General features: G+C 37.2%; 1 long non-coding RNA gene across 4 annotated transcripts in view; it reads right to left on the reverse strand.

The window, feature by feature from the left end:
* The window catches only part of LOC143441859 (uncharacterized), a 68,182-nt gene that overhangs the window by 37,284 nt on the left and 10,743 nt on the right, over nt 1-20,155 (reverse strand). For 2 of the 4 annotated variants that reach the window (XR_013109598.1, XR_013109599.1), the window contains exon 3: nt 12,932-13,069. The exons of 1 other annotated variant lie outside the window; for it this stretch is intronic. This is a non-coding gene — a long non-coding RNA (uncharacterized LOC143441859). The remainder of the gene's footprint in view (nt 1-12,931; nt 13,070-20,155) is intronic. One more of the 4 variants, XR_013109597.1, reaches the window with a different exon arrangement.

Below are 20,155 nucleotides of genomic sequence, written 5' to 3' on the forward strand. Positions count from 1 at the left end.
AGACAGTTCTCAGATAGAATACAAGCTAAACCAGGAGGGATGTAACGTACGGATTTATAAGTCTTTTAAGTTAGGATAAATAAGAGTGTTCTATTTAATGGTCAAAGATGAAGGACTGGATGTTAAGTGTATCTTATACTTTATAAATTACAAAATGGTAATAAAAAATAAAAATAAATACATAAATAAAAAATAAAATTTGAAGAAAATATAGAATTTGGAAAAGAGCATAAGAAAACAGCATTATAAAAGTAATGATACCAGCCTACAACAGAAGTTAAAGGGGGCCCTGAATCTTTGGTCCCTAACAAACATAACACATTAAGAAGTGCCATTTCAATTACACAGTGCAGCCTGAAGCTGTGGGTCCTATTTTTCTTAGCATCAACATCAGCTAAAGAATGCTGTGTTAACAGTTCTAATCTCATAAATTTCCTTCTGTGATCTAATTTTTCCTTACAAGAAAAAAATAAGATAGATAGATAGATAGATAGATAGATAGATAGATAGATAGATAGATAGAACAAATAAATAACAAAAGTTATTGTCCCTCAAAGGAGAGCTTCATTTCTTCCAGGTTTCCACTGGCCTTTAATTGCACCAATTGTTCACTATTTTACTAAAAGAACACTGCATATTAGTGTTTAGTCAGAGGCCTCTCCTTTGCAGTTTACAGAACACTCCCTAAATATTACAGAGTATAAGTGTTGTTCAGAGAAGATCAATAGGTGTTTGGCTCCCAGGAAGGGACAAACAAATGGGACTTGAGCCTCTAGCATGCACTGGGGTGGGGGTGAGTGGGTGGCAGTTGCTGAAAGCTGAATGAAGCACAGGCTCAAGTCCTGGGATTTTACAGATCCACAGCAGCACTGTTGGGTTGTCTTCACTTTCTCTTTCTGTGTCTCTATGTCTCTGTCTCTATGTCTCTGTCTCTATGTCTCTGTATCTCTCTCTCTCTCTCTCTCTCTCTCTCTCTCTCTCTCTCTCTCTCTCTCTCTGTGTGTGTGTATGTGTATGTGTGTGTGTGTGTCTGTGTCTGTGTGTGCATGTGTGTGTGCGTGCATGCATGTCTGATTCTTTAGGACAACTGTTCCTGGCATGCACAATTGAGAAATCCTATTTCACTGACAACTATTTCAATGGTCTTTTGGAGACTATATTCATTTAATTCCCTGCTTAAAATTATTTTTTCATAGTGTGTGTGTGTGTGGGGGGGGGGTTACATGGATGTTTAAGACAGTATCTTACCCTCTGGACTGACAGGTATGAGTTACCATGCTAATATTTGAACCCAGGTCCCCTGGAAGTCCCACCAGTGTTCTTAACTCCTAAGCTATTTCTTCAGCCCTAAATAACAAATCCTTAGCCTCTGGGCTTCACACTGCTTTCTATTGTAAACACTTTCATTTTTTCAGTTTGAATTGGGGGAGTGGGTGCCATGGGACAACAGCTCACTGCTTTCAGGTCTGTTCTGTCACTTCTCTGTTCTTGGCAATGGGTGATTCCGCCAGTTTGCCTTTTACCTCCTTCCTGTCTAAAAATCAGATCATGTGCTCCAAAGTCAATGGAAGGTGCCAGGCTGTTCTAGCAGCTCAACTAACCTTCTAATTATAAGAACCCTCCCGAGGAGAAATATAAGAGGAAAGAACTCTGTATTCCTCTTACAGCATCAGGGAGAGAGCTGGCTAGACCACTCCAAAGTCAGGCTCCAAAATGTCACCTATGCTGTTGATGAATGCATTTTGTTTTGTGCCACATGTGAAGCCATGGCTCAATTCCTGGGTAAATAATGCCTTTCTCACTGCTCATATTCCAACTCCAAGCCAGTGAGAGATATCCTGCAGGTAGCTGCAGTAGGGGCTGAAGCAAGTGTCTAAGAAACTTGTATGTACCAAACAAGCAAAGACCCAGAGTCTTGCTTAAAAGGTGTAAGGTGATCCAAGTTTCCAAGAAGCCAACTTCACTATCAAGATAGAACAGTCTCCAGAGAAAAGCAGCCGAAGTTAAAATAAAATTAACCAAGCAGAAAGTTATAAATAACATTATTTTAACAAGAATTTGAGGCTCAGCCAAATGTTTTAGAATGTTCTCAGTTCAAACAAAACCAGCATAGTTCTCATTTTTCTCAGACCTTGTGATTGAGACAAGAGATAAATAGAGAGAAGGAACGATGCAGCTCGCAGTTCTAAAGTGTAAACTTAAAACACAATCTGCAAAATCATACAATTATAGAGACAGGAAACAATTGGGGATTGCTTTTAGGAAGAAATGCACAATGTCCGGGCAATAATTAGAGTGAAGTAAAAAGAGAAACAAATTCAGATCCTACGTCCACCACTTTGCAGGCCTAGAAAGATGGCTCAGTGGTTAGGAGCAGCTCACAAGCACTTAGCTTTCAAGCCCAGGGCATCAGACACTCTCTTCTGACCTTGGAGGGCACATGCACAAGTAGACTATATATACATACACACACACACACACACACACACACACACACACACACTAAATTTTGGGGAGAGGGTATTGTGTCTATTCCATACTTCATGTTTCTGAGTGTCCATAATGATCTCAGAAAAGCTAAAAGAATTTCTTTTAAGTGGTGAAGTACCTAGCACTCATAAGTATAGGGACAGCCCATCCCCCACTGCCTTTATGCTGCCACTCACCGTTACACACACACACACACACACACACACACACACACACACACAGGAAACTCTGTAGCATCTCCTTTGTCATACAATGTTTCCAGTGGTTAGAGAACTGTGGCCGGTAAAGGGATTTTCATAAAAGCACCAAGACCTAAGTTTTATTCTCAGAACTCACATAAAATAGACAGGCTTTGTGGTTCTTGCCTAACATCCATGGGCTGATGAGGCAGAAGTACATGCATTCCTGAGGCTCACTGGCCAGGGAGCCTAGATTATCAGCAATCCTCAGGTCCCAATGAGATCAAAAATTGAGGCAGATCTAAAGATCCAGGGTATTCCTATATACCTATACATACCTTTACATTCACACACACACACACACACACAGAGAGAGAGAGAGAGAGAGAGAGAAAGTGAGAGAGAGAGAGAGAGAGAAAGTGAGAGAGAGAGAGGGTCACATACACACATGTACACACAAGCAAACATGCATACTCATTTGAACATGTATACACACATATATACACACAAGTTGTTAACATTACCACAAGTATTAGACTGAGCTCTTGAGGTTCTCATTACTGGCTGATACTTGTCTGTGACTTGGAGGTGAGTCTGTTCTAATGCTTCACATTACCTTATAATTACTATTTTCATGGCTGTATTTTAAATTTCTACAGTACATTTTTTTTTGGTTGGGTGAATACAGTAAATAAAAGTGACCTTTTCAAATTTACAATTTTTTATTGAAGGAAATCCTACATGTTTTAGCAATGGAATTCCCTTTCTCAGCTTTTATGTTTATACAAATGCATATTAGAGATCTGTGCTGCATCTTCTGAGTTGTCTGTCTTAAATGAATTCTCCACTTCATAAATATGTTTATTAGAAGTCTTTACATTTGTTCATTTTTATTCCTTGTTGATAGAAACTTTATAAAATTTGTGATTGTGCAGAACCTGAGTTCATATTTCTAAAATAATGGCATCCCCACCACACTTTGCCATATGAAAATAGCATTAGGTTATGAATTTAGACAGAATTTAAAATATCAGGTTTTCTTTAATGTTTACAAAAATTATTTATTGGTAATAATATAAGGATTGTCTGGATAATGTGTTCTAAATCTTCTAGGCCATTGAAATAAGAATGATATTTTTATATGTACACAGCTTTGGTTATATTGGTCAAATTTCAATCTCAGGAAGAATATTTGCATCAGTCAAATTAAACAGTCTTACAATATTGAGGTATGGATATTTAACCTTTCTATAATTTCTATTCTTGTACTTAAATAAAGATAATGAATTGAAGTATATAAATTCCCTTCATAACTGAAATTTGGATTTAAAAGGTGTTTGTTCTCACCTTACTAAACCTTAAAATCTCAAAATATTTTTTCTTTATATTGAAATCAATTCCAATATCTAATTCAGTTGGAAGCAACTTTGAACCAATGAAAACTTTTATTGAAGCAGGAGGCCTTGGCTTGATTTTATGAGGCAGCTGGTAGAAAGAAAAACTTTATTTTGGGAACAGGTATATAGCTAATTTTTCTCCCTATGTTCCAGATGAGTGACATTTCCTAAAGGGATGTGTTCACTAAAAGCATAGGCATACATGTGGCTAAAGAATCATGGACCTAAAATAAAATGGGGATGGAGACAAAACGTTTCAGTTCACCTGACAACTACCAGTCTCACATATACAATATTTAATCTTAGCTAAAAAAAACATTGAAAGAAGGAACGTTTTTATTGAGTTCTTTTTTCCCCTTTGCTTTGAAGTGAACCCTAAATGGTTTTAAGGAAAGTCCTTGTTTGACCTTGGAATGTATTTCATTACTGTATATATGGAGAAAGAGCTCTTTCCCAAAGCAGAATGAGCTTACAATTTTCAGTTGATGTTCTACTTAATTAGATCTATGCCCTATATATGGTTAAATTCAAAGGTTAGTGGCTGTGAAGTTTTAGCAATAAGAACAATACTGAGAATCTATGGTCCAAGTCTTGTGCTTACAAGTTTTGTCAAGTATGTGCAAGGACATTGGCTTATATAGTCCATTTTACAACACCCTTGAAATTCAGTGATTGACAAGTTCTATTCTCTGTATTGTACAGAAAGATCTAAGCTAAAGCATATTGAAATGACTTATTTTAATATCAAGCAGATTGTTCCTGTTGATATCCTATAAAAATATTTTTCTTTAAACTCTATTTCTTCAAGTGACAAGTTGTGAGATAAATAGGCAAGTATTATGTGTTTCTTTTGCAATAATTTAGCAATGATTTATTTATATGTTTACTGACTTATTCACTTATAGTCTTCGGTTTTTGATAGAAAGATTACAGTTGGATTAAAAGGATAATGTTCCTTCTCTAGTCATGAAATAATCTTATGGAAATAACAGAGTAAAGGAATTTTTTCCTGAAGCAAATCATTTGCAACCCCTTATTTCCTTTAACTTCATGACAACCCTTGATGCTTTCATATCAGGCCCAAGTAAGAGAAGGGAAAGAAAGTAGGTTTGTTCAAAAGAAAATAGCTAAAGGCTCTCATAAATTTTTTATTTTTATTTTTTTATCCACAGTATGTATGATTGTTGTCAGGTGTCCCAGTAGAAGAAGCCAAACTTTCGCTGAGTATTTTAATCAGAAAGCACTGCTATATAGGGAACTCAGTGTTTGCATTATTTCTAAAAAGACTAGAAGAATATATTCTAGGATAGTCCTCTAGGAATTGTTTAAATCTCATCACTATGGTGAAATATCTTCTCTGGGCACCTTTAAAACTATCAGTGAGAGAGATGATCCCAGATCAGTGAGGGTACCCACAGGATGGGACCAGGAACTTGCTGCTGCTGCTGCTTGTCAAACTTTCATCTGGGACTGAAGATGCTAAAGAAATGCTACTAGAATGCTATAGTGCAGGATCACTTCATCTTCTAAACCCATAGCCACCCCAACAGTGGATACAAAGTCATATCTTTTTTCTATCTTGCAAGTTGTTTGTGTTCATCTATTTGAAAAAAAAAGTCTATTTTTCAGCTAGAAATCTAAGATCAACAACTGGAATTCCCAGAAAGACAGCTGCACTCCTACTCCTAAACACCCTGCAAGGCTGATTGGCTAATTGACTACAATGACAGTTGAAGAGGTGAAATTTTACAGATCTGGAGCCAAACTAGATTAGCTATTTTAGCCTTCTAAATAGAAATTTGTTGGCAACCTATTTACATATCCTAGCACCATTGTGACTGCTAGGTAAAGTCCTTTTGGAATGTACAGACTATTAGGTTGTGAAAATCTAAAGAAAAAATAAAAGTCAGATAGCATCTGAAGCCCAAAGCAGAATTTTTTGCCAATTTGTTCTAACCTGCCTGTCTGATGTTCCCACCAATGTATTTTAAACATGTCTTGATTTATAGTTTTCACTTCCTATAAAGGCTCTGTGAAACTGCCAACATAGGGGAATATAGTATCCCAGAAACTCTCTTTCTAGAATATGTGATCAGATAACCTGAGTCTGTGTTCATAGGCCATGGCCACTTGTGTTTGATTCCATAATTAACACTCTCCCTTTGAGGTCAGAGCTCTCCTTTTTGTCAACATTAAAAACATTGAAAAACTGGCAAAAATTTAGGCATCATATCTTTTATAGTCCAGAGAAGTAGAGCAAAGGGAAAAGGAGCTTCCAGAAATGTTGCATAACACCAAATGCATATTAAAAATTTTATAATTAACTTTAAATAACTTTGTATCATCTAAGAAATAAAATACAGTCCACCAAACCATAAAGCAGTACTAAGATGGTTTTAATGGTACAGGTCACCTAATTTTGTCAACATCAATATGTAAAAAGATACACTTGTGGGAATCAAGGCACTGTAATGCCCCTTCATGATAGCTTGCAATGCCATGGCTTTGTTTGAATAGCCTACATGAGTACTCACAGCAATGTCCTATTTTAGAGAAAAATCAAAAAGGTCAAATAAATTAACAATTCCTTTTTAATTGACATGGTAATGGCCAGAGAGACAGACTAATGGTAAAATTATCAAAGTCTAGAAAAGATAATTTATAATTTCTCTATATACAGTTCATTTACCAATTTCAATAAAATATTTATACCTTTATAGATCAAAAATGAATTGCTCCACAAAATTTTCTATTACAAGATTCCATTTTTGTTGAGAAATAGAAAAAGATATTTTGTAGCTGAGACTAAAATATATCAAATAACACCACCCAAAGTATCTATATTCTTCCAACTTTATCCAACTATGGTTGTTACATAAAGGGTTTGTGTTTACCAGTGCTTTGGTGCAGGAAACAATGGAAGGCCATGTGAAAAACTGTAAGCTGACAGGAAGTCAGTGAGTCTATGACAGCCTTGAACTAAGACTCCATCCAGATGGCTATAACAGGCTCTGTCTTTGAGATAAGACCCCAGAGAATTACCAAGCACTGTTCATGACAAGAGCACTGTTCATTATTGAAACAACTCTCATGACTGGAGCACCTTGTTTATACTACTAGGAAAAATCAACTCATTTGGGTTTGCAAACTGGTACAACTACTCTGGAAATCAATCTGGTGGTTCCTCAGAAAACTGGAAATAGATCTAACTGAAGACCCAGATCTTAGGCATATACCCAAAAGATGCCCCACCATGCCATAGGAGCACATGTTCAACTATGTTTATAGTGGCTTTATTTGTGATACCCAGAAGCTGGAAACAACCCAGATGTCCCACAACAGAAGAATGGATACAAAAAATGTGGTTCATTTACATAATGAAATACTACTCAGCTATTAAGAACAAAGACATCATGAGTTTTGCAGGCAAATGGATGGTAATAGAAAATATTATTCTGAGTGAGGTAACTCAGACCCAAAAGGACATGCATGGTATATACTCACTAACAAGTGCATATTAGCCAAAAAAGTACAGAATATCCAGGATACAATCCATAGAACTCAAGAAGGTTAACAAGCCAAGTGAAGCTGAGGGCCCAAGTAAGGATGCCTCAATCCCACCTGGGAGGGAGAAGAAAGCAATCATGTGGAGCAGTGAGAGGGAAGGATCTAGGTGGGAGAGGGGAGTTGGAGGGGAAAGGGGAACATAATTAGGTACTGGGGTGGGGGCAAGACTGAAGCCCTGAGGGCAAGCAGAACAAATGGAAACAGACAACCTTGGGGCGTAGGAGATGGGGGGACTCTCCAGAATGTACCAGAGACCTGGGATATGAGAGACTCTCAGAACTCAAAGGAAGGGACCTTAGATGAAATGCCCTACAGTGGGGAGAGGGAACTTGTAGAGTCCACCTCCAGTAGAAAGACAGACAGGGCATCAAGTGGAGGGATGGGGTTTCCATCCCACATTCAAAAACTCTGACCCAAAATTGTTCCTGTTTAAAAAAATTGCAGGGTAAAATGGAGAAGAGCCCGAGGGAAAGAAGGTCCAGTGACAGGCCATATTGGGATCCAGGTCAAGGGGAGTCCCCAAGGCCTGACACTATTACTCATGCTATGGTATGCTTACAGACAGGAACTCATGGCTGCCCTCTGAGAGTCCCAACAAGCAGCCAAAAGTGTTAGATGCAGATACTTACACCCAACCAATAGACAGAAGCTGGTGACCCCTGTGGTTGAATTAGTAAAAGGCAGGAAGAATCTCAGGAGGAGGGCACCCCATAGGAAGACCAGCAGTCTCAACTAACCTGAACCCCTGAGATTTTTCAGACACTTAAGCCACCAACAAGACAACACATACTAGCTGATATGAGGCCCCTTACACATACACAGCAGAGGTCTGCCTGGTATAGACTCAGTCAGTGAAGATGCACTTAACCTGTGAGAGACTTGAAGCCCCAGAGAGAGGTGGGGACATTCTCTTTGGAGATGGTTAGGGGCGGGGAGGGAGGAGGTATGGGATGAGAAAGAGTCAGAGGGTAGACTGAGAGGGGGCTAATGACTGGACTTTTAAAAAGATAAAAGAATAATAGTAATAAGAAGAAACAAAAGAAAAAAGAATTAAAGGGAGAAGGAAGGATGGGAATCAGCCATGAGCTACATTTTAGACGCCTCTCATGTACATACTCCTTCTGTGTTTCAGAATCTAGATGACATGGGTTTCTTCATGTTCTGTTCCATTTAATCTTTACAGAAAATATATAATGAAAATCACTTCATTCTCTTTCTATGAGAAGAAACAGAAGCTTCTGGAAAGCTAGTGATGTCTCTTTGTATTCCCTGCATGGAAGAGGGTGAGTGTATCTTCAATAAGATTAATATAATGTTTTTTTCTAGGTCCTTGGTGTTTGCCACAGCCTACACAGCCAGGGCAGTCCCTTGCTTGGTACCCTGCAGTCTGGAGCTCAGTGGCCTTGGACAGAACATGTTTATCTCTTTGCCTGTTAGTTCAGTTGACTACACTGTTTTAGTGTTCATGAAGAGATATTGCCATGAACCAACCTAGCAGCATATGTCAGAAAGTACTTTGCAAATTACAAAGGTACCAAAAGACTATTGAGAGCTCTTGACCTGGATCTAAGAATGAAAATAAAGTAATGTGAGAGTCATTGGCTGTGGGGTATGTCTATGAAGTTGCACTGTAATTTTATACATTTTCTTTGGAGAAGAGATCTATTATTTATAGCTGCCAGTCTGCAGCATACTCTTTATTTTATATACAACTAATTATTCTATTAATCAAAGAAGTAAGTTGGTGGTGATCTTTAAGCTGGCAGCAAAATGTAATATGAGCCATAAATAACACAGGTCGATTTTTTTTCTAGACATTTTGGGGCTGGTACCCAGGAGCAGATGGCTACTATGAGAAAAATACTTATGCTTGCAGTTAATAATAGGTTAATCCAGAGCTCTTAGAAACTCAGGATGAGGAGATGTGGGGGTAACTCTTTACACTCTGATTTCAAGTTAGCAGACTCTTTGGATACCTTGAGAGAAAAGTGGGTTTATGAAGGTGTTGTGGTAATAACTGTGACATCATCTGCTTTGTTTCTGAGAAGCTAGTACCTAAAAATGAGTTTCCTACTTTATAAAATTCCAATTCCTATCTCTGCTAAGAGCATCAGAAAGAGAGGAATGGTGAGACACATGTAGCCTAACCACTCTGAGCAATTACTGAATACATTCCACTAAGGCCAGAACTGTGACCACAAGGACCCTTCAAAGTCACACAAAAGCAGGTGAAGAACTGGAACTAAAGGGGACAAGAAGAACACAGCCAGACTTAACTCATATGAAAGAAGTTTGCTACATAGCTAAAATAGTAGAGACACTTTTCCTGTGAGTTAGAAAAGTTTGTTTCTAGAAGATTCTCATGAAGTATATGGTTTTGAGCTATAAGACAAAATAAAGGGTTCACTCTGAAGACAAATCCTAAGGACTTGTATGGTAAGGAGGGAGGAGACATTGAAAAGGCCTACATTTTATACAGATACAGAAAAATCCTATGTATGTACAGGATGCTAAAAATTAAAAGCTACACTCAGCCTGCAGGATGCAATGTGACCACATGTAACCACCTACAGTACAAAGGTATTTTACTGACCCAGGCTTCTCTAACCTTCAGACCATGGATCATGAGCTTCTGAGGAGTACTACAATGTGATGCAACACATTAGTAGTTCACAATGTCATATGACAGTGTCAAAAGGTAGAACTCGCCTAGACGTTAAGTCCAAGGCAAGTGGTCTATCTTCCTTCACTTCTGCCTTGTCTGTTCTGAAATCAAGTTGACCACACTGCTCAGCTATAAAAGTTCTCAGGCCTAGCTGCACATTAGAACGATGTGGGACGTTTTTTGAATATCCTGATGGGTAGGACAATTAAATCTGGAACTGCAAAGTGTCAGTATGTTTATGTCCTGCTCAAGGGCTGAGTGGCATACCAACTAAAACCAAACAAAACTCAAGCAGTCACAGGGGTTGCAAATCAGATGCTCCTGCCTCTGTAAAGTCTTCTTCTCTTACCCATCAGCCTGGATTTACTGTCCACCCCAATCGTTTTCCTTTTGAACACCATGTCTATGTATTTAACACAAGAGATGTTGGATTTATAGTCTGGAGTGTCACACATGTCTTCCCTCTTTCCAAATATATTTTAAGCTTCTTGAAAGTAACTAGCCTTATTCATCTGTACAAAGTGAGAATCTAATTAAATATTTTGAAACCAAATTAAAACTTCTAAAAAATGATATAAGTAATATATATGTAATGTTTGTAGGTATAGACAATGTATATGTAATGTTTGTAGGTGATACCTTCTGCCTTCTGTTTAAAATGAGCTTTTCATAGAAGCCATAGTACCATTTCTTATTTTTTTAAAGACTGTGGAATGTGATTCACTATTTCTGGAAGCTGCTGTTCACTGGTGACAGCTTTAACTCAGTGATAGCATCATTCTGCAGACTGTAAGGTTCACAACCACGAGGGCCACCATACAGGTTATGGGCTCAGGATGATATTAGTTTCTGCTTACACAAAGAGTCTCCATGTTTCCTTTTGCAAAGCTAGACTTGTGTTCCTTAGCAAAGGTCAAATGCCTAGATCCTCCCATAGTGTCTACAGGATAAATGTTGGTGTGTGTGTGTGTGTGTGTGTGTGTGTGTGTGTGTGTGTGTGTGTGTGCCTGTGTAACTCACACACAAAACCAGGCTCTTCTGGAAGAGACAACATGAGCATGAGCATGGATGACATCCCTCCGTTTTGGGGATGTCCTCATCTCTTTGCTGCGGTTTATACTCTAAGTTGAATTCTATTCTAATATGATTGACTCCCTGCACTGGCACATGTGGAATAGCTAGAAGGAAAGCATGCTTTGCCCCTTTTCATAGTTCCTACCATAGAAGAGTGACAAAGTGCTCTTTGTATTAATAAATAAACAGCAGCACCTGATGGTGAAAGCCCAGAGTCAGAAAGAGCCAGAGAAGTCCAAGCTCTCTGACTGCAAGCCCCGCACCTTTCTGGTATGTGCACAAAGTGAACATATTTTATGTCAGGGTCTTAACATGCTCTTTACCAGACATGAGCACCCTCAACTAAAATTACTAGTACACAAGTGAAAACCATGAGTTACCTGATTAAAGTATACAAATTTTGAATTATAAATTTCATTCGGCTGCACAATAATCTTATGAAATTCTACATTGACTTCCAAAGTCAGAAATCAGGTGCTTATCTTGGGTGCTGATATACTCAATGACCAAGAAAAAATGTTTTAATAATATTTAAAATTAAAGTTAATGCAAATACTGTAATGAAAAAATCATTATATGTTTATAATTATAAACAGATGAAATCCACAGAAAATCTATCTTAAAAATTGTGAGCTTTATATTATGAGCAGCATTACATATCAACCATAAGGAAAATCATGATTATATATTAAAAGCCCCAAACCCCAAAATAGTAACAACTCATAGAGTTTGATGCACATTGAATTTGAACTGTAACCAATTATGCAGTCTTGAGGTTACTTACAAAGAAAAGTAAGTAACCCCAAAGTCAACTATAGCTCATTTCTTGTAAGGAAGAACAAATAATTGTTCATGCTTGGGTTTTAATTAGTGGCCAATGTATACAGCGTGGAAGAGACAATGTTTTTAAAAAGTATTTAATCTGTTGAAAGAGAAATGTTTTCTTGTAAATATCCCTTATTGTATCCCTTCTTGAGTCCGTGGCACTGTGCTGAGCACTCAAGCTAATACTGTAGTCAGCTTAAGGCACTGTCCTATGAGGAAACACGCCTATAGTATATGAGAAAGATACCAGAGAATGAGCTGGGGTTGCCATAAAGATGAGATGACTTTTAAAGAAAAGATGATGGGACAAAAAGAAAAAAAAAATTCAGGGGAAATGATTTGAGTGATTAGCTGGCAATATCTGTTCAATGCCACAGTCTCTTGTCTTCCTCATGACCTCTGTATATCTGCTACGGTGGTTCTTTTCTATCACCCAAGCACTCTTAGGAAGATAAGGTAGAAGGACTGATTTTAATTCATGATCAGCCTGGTCTACATAATGAATTCCAGTAAATTCTATATGAGTCACCCACATTGGGTGGCTCACAATCATTTAATGTGCCCTTCTGGCCTCAGTTGGCACTACCTCAATGGGCACTACACACACACATAGTGTGCACACACATACACTCTTGGAAGCATACTTGTTTCGTTATCTTCCTGGGTTCTACTTTGCCTACTAGATAAGAATATGTGCATAAGGACTGAAGAGATAACTCAACAGTTAAGAGTACCAACTGCTTTTCCAGAGGTTTGGGTGCAAGTCCCAGGACACGAATGGTAGTTCACACCACCTGTAGCTCCTGTTCCTGGAGTATCTGGTACCATCTTCTGGACTTCTTATGTATCAGGCACACACATGGATCACTGTCCTATATGCAAGAACACCCAAATACATGCAAATAAGATTATATATATTAAAGAAGGAAAGATCAGTATATGTGTTTATAAAAAATGAAAAAGAAGATGTCCACAGAGCAAACATCAGCCAGCAGTGGCTGGGCACCGGCCTCCCTCTGCACATAGTGGTCAGTTTCCTTGAAAATTTACCCTGTTCCCTTTCTTCCCAGAGAGGCTGAGATGCCCAGTGCCTTTTATTTTCTTTGTTACTCTGTTTTGACTTTGAAACGTCTCCTTTGTAAAGACAGGTCTAATTAGCACACCAGCTGGGATCCGCATGAAAGCTGTGTTGGGGCTGTACCCATCTCCCACAGTTGGGGACACAGGAAATATTAGGTCTGTAGCTGAGTCAAGATGATGACAAGCTGCTCGGCGGGCCAGGGTAGCCACTAACGCTATCGAAGTGGACGGCGCACAGGAGGACCCACCTCCAAAGCTTGCTGATAGCAGCTTTCTCACATTTCAAGCATTTAAGGAGCATTAGGAAAAATCCCACTGCAGTGTAAGCCATTTTCATGTAATATTTTATTAATGAATTAGCAAACATGTCCTTGGAGAAGGCCCTAATGCTTGTCTTCTAGTCTCAATTCGTTTAATTTACAGAACAAGCAGAGAAACAAAGCTGGTCTATGAAGTAGAGCCTCAGCGGCGGAGACTTCACACGTCCAGGAGGAGGAGGAGAAGAGAGAGAGAGAGAGAGAGAGAGAGAGAGAGAGAGAGAGAGAGAGAGAGAGAGAGAGAGAGAGAGAGAGAGAGAGAGAGAGAGAGAGAGAGAGAGAGAGAGAGAGGCAAATGTCTCATGATGTTTTAAGTAGGGTAGCATCCACAGTTTTTCTCTTTAATGACGGACATATGATATCTGCCATTAAGTCCTCTGTGCCTGTGCCCGTGGCTTCTTCCCAACTTCGGTTCTCTTAGTATGTTTTCTATGCCACCATTCTCTGTCTCTCCACACAGGATTTCTTGGAAACAAGCTTGTTGGCCTCCTTTATCTCCCATGGCTGTTGCTCCATGTCTCTGATAGATTATGCTCGCCACCTAAGGAAGATTAACCTTTTCCTTTCTACTTTAATTTCTCTAATTTATTGGCTATTGAAAACCACTGCCTCACCCTCTCCAGTACCATTTCTCCACACTTACAAATCATACACAGTACAAACTACATTAACAATAGCACTTAAGTTTTACTTATTCATTTACTTACTCTTATTATCAATATTTTATGTGTCTGGGTTTCTCGCCTGCATGTACGTCTGTGCACCACATGTGTGCATGGTGTCCTTTGGAGGTCAGAAGAGGGCTTCAGATCCCCTGGGCTGGGGTTATAGTTGGTTTTAAGCCTCCATGTGGGTGCTGGAAACTGAGTCTGAGTCCTCTGAAAGAGCAGCCAGTATTCTTAAATGCTAATACACTCCCATCCCCACATTAACATTTTTTTAATTCGTTGCCCATCAGAAAGTGTTTATTTTGTAGCTATGTGCTCAGAGACCAGATTTGTTAAAAGACAGGCATATGATTTTACATGTGCCTTGAGTACTGACAACTAATTACTAGCTTATCTATTTTTAAAATGCATGTCCTTAAACAGAAAATCATAACTGATTTTTAAAAGACATACCAAAGTTTATTGTGGTGGGCATTTATTCACGTTTAAAATGGACTTTTTGCTGAACTATATTTACACAAGTATACAATTCTGTGAGGTCCACAGACTTGCATGTATGCAGCATTGCCAACAAATTTTAAATAAAGCTTCAACCAGCAATACAGCTCGCCAGCCAATCGCTGCCCTCACTCATCCCAATGGCAGCCCTGTTAAGACCTTAGCATTCTGTGGTTTCCTTACCCATTCTAGAATAACCAACAAACAGAATCATTTTATGTTACTGTCAGCTGTTTCTCTCGGTGCTGTCTCTGACATTCTTCCATGACATTGCTCACGACAGTGTTCTTTTTATTTGTGACTAATTTTCTATTATGTGGAAATACCATGATTTAACTACACTGTTGACAGATATGTGGCTTATTTCTGATTATGTGGTTTTAGGGAAAAAATGTTAGAATTAACTTTTTGGTTTTCTATACAGCTAGCTATTGGATGAAATTGGAAAAAATATGTCAGTGTGATACTTCATAGATATTTCCATGCTTAACTTCTATATAGATTTTTATATAGATTATCAGTTTCCCTTTAAAGAGAGGAGAGGGAAGCTGGATCTTTTATGGCAATTATATGAATTTGTGGAACAATTTGACAATTTACACGTGAACTATTCAGAGTATTCTAATTAATGGCTACTTTATGTCTCCATAGTTGGCTTTATATAAAATTCTTCATTTTCTTCAGTAACATCTTGTCAGTTTCAGTATCTTTAAGTTTTGTAGGATACTTAAAACTTAATTTTTTTTAGCTACATGTATGTGCATTTGTGTGTGTGAAGGGGTATGGGGGATTCATGTGAGTACTGGTGACTGTGGAGACCAAAGTGAGGTTACCTGGAGCTGGAGTTACAGACCATTGTGAGTTGTGGGTGCTGAGAATTTGAGTCCTCTGGTAGAACATTACCTGCTGTTAACCAGTGAGACCTGTCATTTCTTAAGGAGGTTGTGGTGTTGATATAAGTATAAATGACATGGTTAAAAATAATATTCCAAATGTTTGTGGATGAAGTATATCCATACAGCCAGCTTTTATGTATTAATTTGGTTTATTAACATTTGGCAGAATTCACAACTGAAGCTGTCTGGAAAGGCATGTCTTGTGGGAATGAATTTAAGCATGGGTGTTATTTTCTCTGTGGCTTCAGATTTAGTCAGATTTTCCACTTTGGCTATTCCAGATTGGCAACTGACATGCTCTAAAAGTTGTTTCAAATTTATCTAAATTGTCATAACATTCTGGCTTTCCTTTTCAATGGGATGTGTAGTCTCTTCTCTTGTATTCCTGTAGATGTTGTCAACTTGTCTTCTATTTGCATGTCTCTTCAGTGGTCCAGCCAGTAAGTTAGCATGTTACTGAGTCTTGAAGAAACAATTATTCCATGTCCATATTTTCCTCTATTATTTGTCTTTTTACAACTTTCTTGATTTTTCTTTTATCTTTAGTTTCCTTTATTTATTTCTCTAATTTTATCACTTAACTTTTAGCTTTTTAAAGAAAATATTTATAGCATCAATTATATGGTATTGCCATTTTCTAGTCACAATTCTGATTCTTTGTGAATTGATTATAATTTAATTTATTCCTATTCATTTTGACTTTGATAAGTAGGTTGATTATTTGATGTTTTCTTTAGCTTAGAAATGTCTAGAAAATTTTAAAGCTGCTGAATTATTATTGAATTCTAAGTGTATTCCACTGTGGCAAAGAAAGTTTGAACTTACCCTTCATTCCAAAACCCATTGGCTTTATCTTTTGAATATATTATTTGTTTAAGACTATGTGAGTTTGCAGGAATGTTTAACTAACATACTTATTTAGTGAATAATCTTTAAATTATCTATTAATCATGTATCTTCTCTGATAGTTTATATACCTTCAGCAATTACTAACATGGGACTAATAAAATCTTCAAGTCTGTGTGTTTATTTCTTTTTTTAAATTCTACTTATTTCTACATCATTTATCTGAAAGGTCTGTTATTAGTCTTTTCAAGTGACCCAGTTTATTTCCGGCCAGATTTTCTGTTCTGAAATCTGCTTCACCATATGTCAACATAGTCACTCTTGCCTCTCTCGATTATGCTTTCTGGGTTGTTAAGTTACACTACCTTTGACCTACTTAACTCTTTGTAATACATATAGTTGGGTGATGCTTTTATAACCAACCAGTCTAACAAATTTTCCATCTAATTCATTTTCATCATTCATTTTCATCCATTTTAGTATAAACCATTGGTCTTGAGGTGTTTATGGCTACTCATCTCCTGCATATGCTATTTTCATTTTTGCATTATTTCATCACTGCCTTCTCTTGGATTTATTGGATATTTTGTAGGTCCATTTATTTCTTGTATTTTATTTATGATTTCACCACTTCTTGCATGGTTTACAGCATGCATTGTTGACTTCTACATTGTTATAACAATTCTTCATAGGCATTGTCAGAAGCAAGATGGCTTCTCTTGACAAGCCACATTCTGTAGGTTCTGTTTCCATGTGTTTATATGTGTAATAACCATTGCATTATGTTTGGTTTGCTTATTTGCCTTAAATAATAGTTGTCATTTAAAGCAGTTTAAAATGAAGAATAAAGTATTTATTTTCTAGATATTTTAGTCTTCGTTCCTTTGTAGAATCTGAGTTTCTCTGTTGCTATTACCCAAAAAAATGTAAAACAGCTTCTATAATTTTGTAATGTTAACCTTTTATGACAAATAGTTCCAGCATTTATTTACTAATAATATTCTTATTTCATCTATTTTTAAGGAACATATTATTTTATATACACTCTAAGTTGATGGAACTCCTTAGAGACTTTGATTCACTATCTAGTATATTTTATTTTTTCTGAAAGTCCCATGTTTATAGTTCCCTTTAACTTTCAGAAACCAATCTATTTTCTATATTAGCTCTTCAGATTTTCTCTTTATATTAAATTTTTATCAAAGTCACTATAAAGTGTCAAGGTTAAATCTTCATTAATGTGACTGAACTGTCCAGCTATAAACATAATCAATGTGATTGTAAATTGTCAATGTGTGGTCTTCACCAATGCGGCTTTGAACTGTTGAGATATAGTCATCAACAATATGATTGTGAGTTGTCAAGGAGTGGTCTCATTGATATGATTCTGAGCTGTCAGGGTATCCTCTTTGTCTGTGTGACTGTGACTTGTCAAATTGTGATCATCATCAATATGACTAGGAACTGTCAGAGTGTGGACTCATCAATGTGTGAACTGTCAAGGAATGGTCATAATTAACATACCCGTGTGTTTTCAACAAGTGGGCATAGTTAATGTGACTATGAATTGTCATGGTGTAGTCATCATCAACATTACAGTGAGTTCTAAAAGTGTGGCAATTATCAATATAGCTGTGAGTTGTCATAGTTTAGTCTATATCAGTGTGACTGTGACCTGTCAAGTTAGAATCTTCACAGTGAACTATCAGGGTGATCTCATAAATGAGAGTATGAACTGTAAGGTGTAGTCTTCATCAGTGTAAATGTGACTTGTTAGGGTATCGTCTTATCAATGTGAGTGTAAACTTCCAAGGTTTAGACTTGGATGATGTGATTATGAACCATCAATATGTAGTTATCATAATGAGATTGAGAATTCTCAAAGTTCAGTCCTTTTAAATGTCCATGAACAGACAAAAGTTTGGTTGGTTTCATTATATAACTGTGAACTGCCGAGGTATGGTCTTTATCAGTAAAATTGTGAGTTGTCATGGTCTGGTCTTTTTGTATGTTTTAGTCTTTTTCCCATTTGTTGAACAACTCAGATGCATTCTTGTCAGAATGACCTAAGACAGGCTCAGTCTTGTTAATGAAATAAAAAGGGTCGAGGGGTGGAGAGCCTTTGGGGCTGCCTGGCAAGAATCTGACATGGGCCAAGAACAAGGAAATGGGCTGCTGGGCAGGAATATGACATTGGTCAAGGACAAAAAAAATCGGCTTCAGGCAGAAATCTGACATTAGGCTAGAACAAGGAAGTAATTTTAAGCAGGAACCTAAATCTTAGGCTAGAACAAAGAAGTAATTTCAGTCAGGAATCTAAATTTTAGGCTAAAACAAGGAAATAGGCTTCAGAGATGAAAATGACTTTGGGCTAGGACAAGGAAGTTGGCTCAGATACTTTTGTCACCCTGATAAACCCTTAGAAACAGTGATCGCAGGAGTATTCACAGAATTTGTTTATTGCCTTCTTTGACTATTTGTGTTTATTTTCTTGCTTGTTCCTTGACTATTTGCATCTATTATATTGCTAGTTCCTCAACCTAAAACTGACCTTAATATGTGCATGTAATTAAAATGGTATAAAAACAAAGAGGAGGAGGAGGGATGGGATTGGGGGTTCTAGGGAGGGGAAATGGCAAAATGGGATGACATCTGACATGTAAATAAATAAAATATCCCATTAAAAAAAAGAAAAAAAGAAAAAATTACATACAATTTGATTGAGTTTCGCTACTATTTCTCTAATATTTTTCTGTTACTTCTGTTTCTATAATTTAATCGTGTCTGCCAAAATACTTCTGACTGCCTCACTTGGTATGTATGTCCTTATTTTTCTCATTTCTGTGCTACAGTTAGAAAAAACTTTTCATTTTTAATTTTAAAGATAAATTCAGAGTCATTCTTACTATTTCTAAAAGTGTAGCATTTCTGAAGTCTTGGGTGAACACCCAGACTTACCTCTGATTAGACTTGAACGTTTTCAAGCTTAAGGAAATCCTCACAATCTCTGAGGGTTTTTCTTACTTATATACATTTCAATATCCAAACAAACCCTAAGGCATCCTCAGGACCAATTTCTGGAGTTCTTTCTCTAGAATTCTTAATTTCAATATAGGCTGTCTGTTTTTTGTACTCACAAGGGAACTTCTTTCCCTGTACCCTGCAATGAAAACTTCACTTTTACCCCATGGAAAAGCCTGAGTGAATAAAGTACACCGTTCTGTTCTATCTGTCAGGGACATTATCCTGTGCCACATGTTTTTCAAAAACTAAAGATATATTAATATAGTTAGTTGTGTAATATTAGGACATAAATTCTGAAATTTTGCCCATCTTAGCCAGAACTGGAAGACTAAGTCTTCACATATATACATGATAAAAATAATATCTTAAAGCAATAGGAAACCTATAATGAAATAGTTGCTATCATCATTATAATAAAGGCTGAATTCTATAAATCACCATCATTCTCAGGATGAGAAAATAGACTACGAGTTTATGTGAGGTTATTCATAATTGGTAAAACCAAGATTTGAGCCACATCTTCTTCCATAATCTACAGGGACTGGAATCTTCAAAGAATTGAACCTTGAAAGACAAATGGGCCCAGGCTGCCAAACATCAGCTCACATTCTCAGTAAAGGAAAATAATA

The sequence above is a fragment of the Arvicanthis niloticus genome, chromosome 4 (genome assembly GCF_011762505.2).
Source record: "Arvicanthis niloticus isolate mArvNil1 chromosome 4, mArvNil1.pat.X, whole genome shotgun sequence".
NCBI classification, from domain to species: Eukaryota; Metazoa; Chordata; class Mammalia; order Rodentia; family Muridae; genus Arvicanthis; species Arvicanthis niloticus.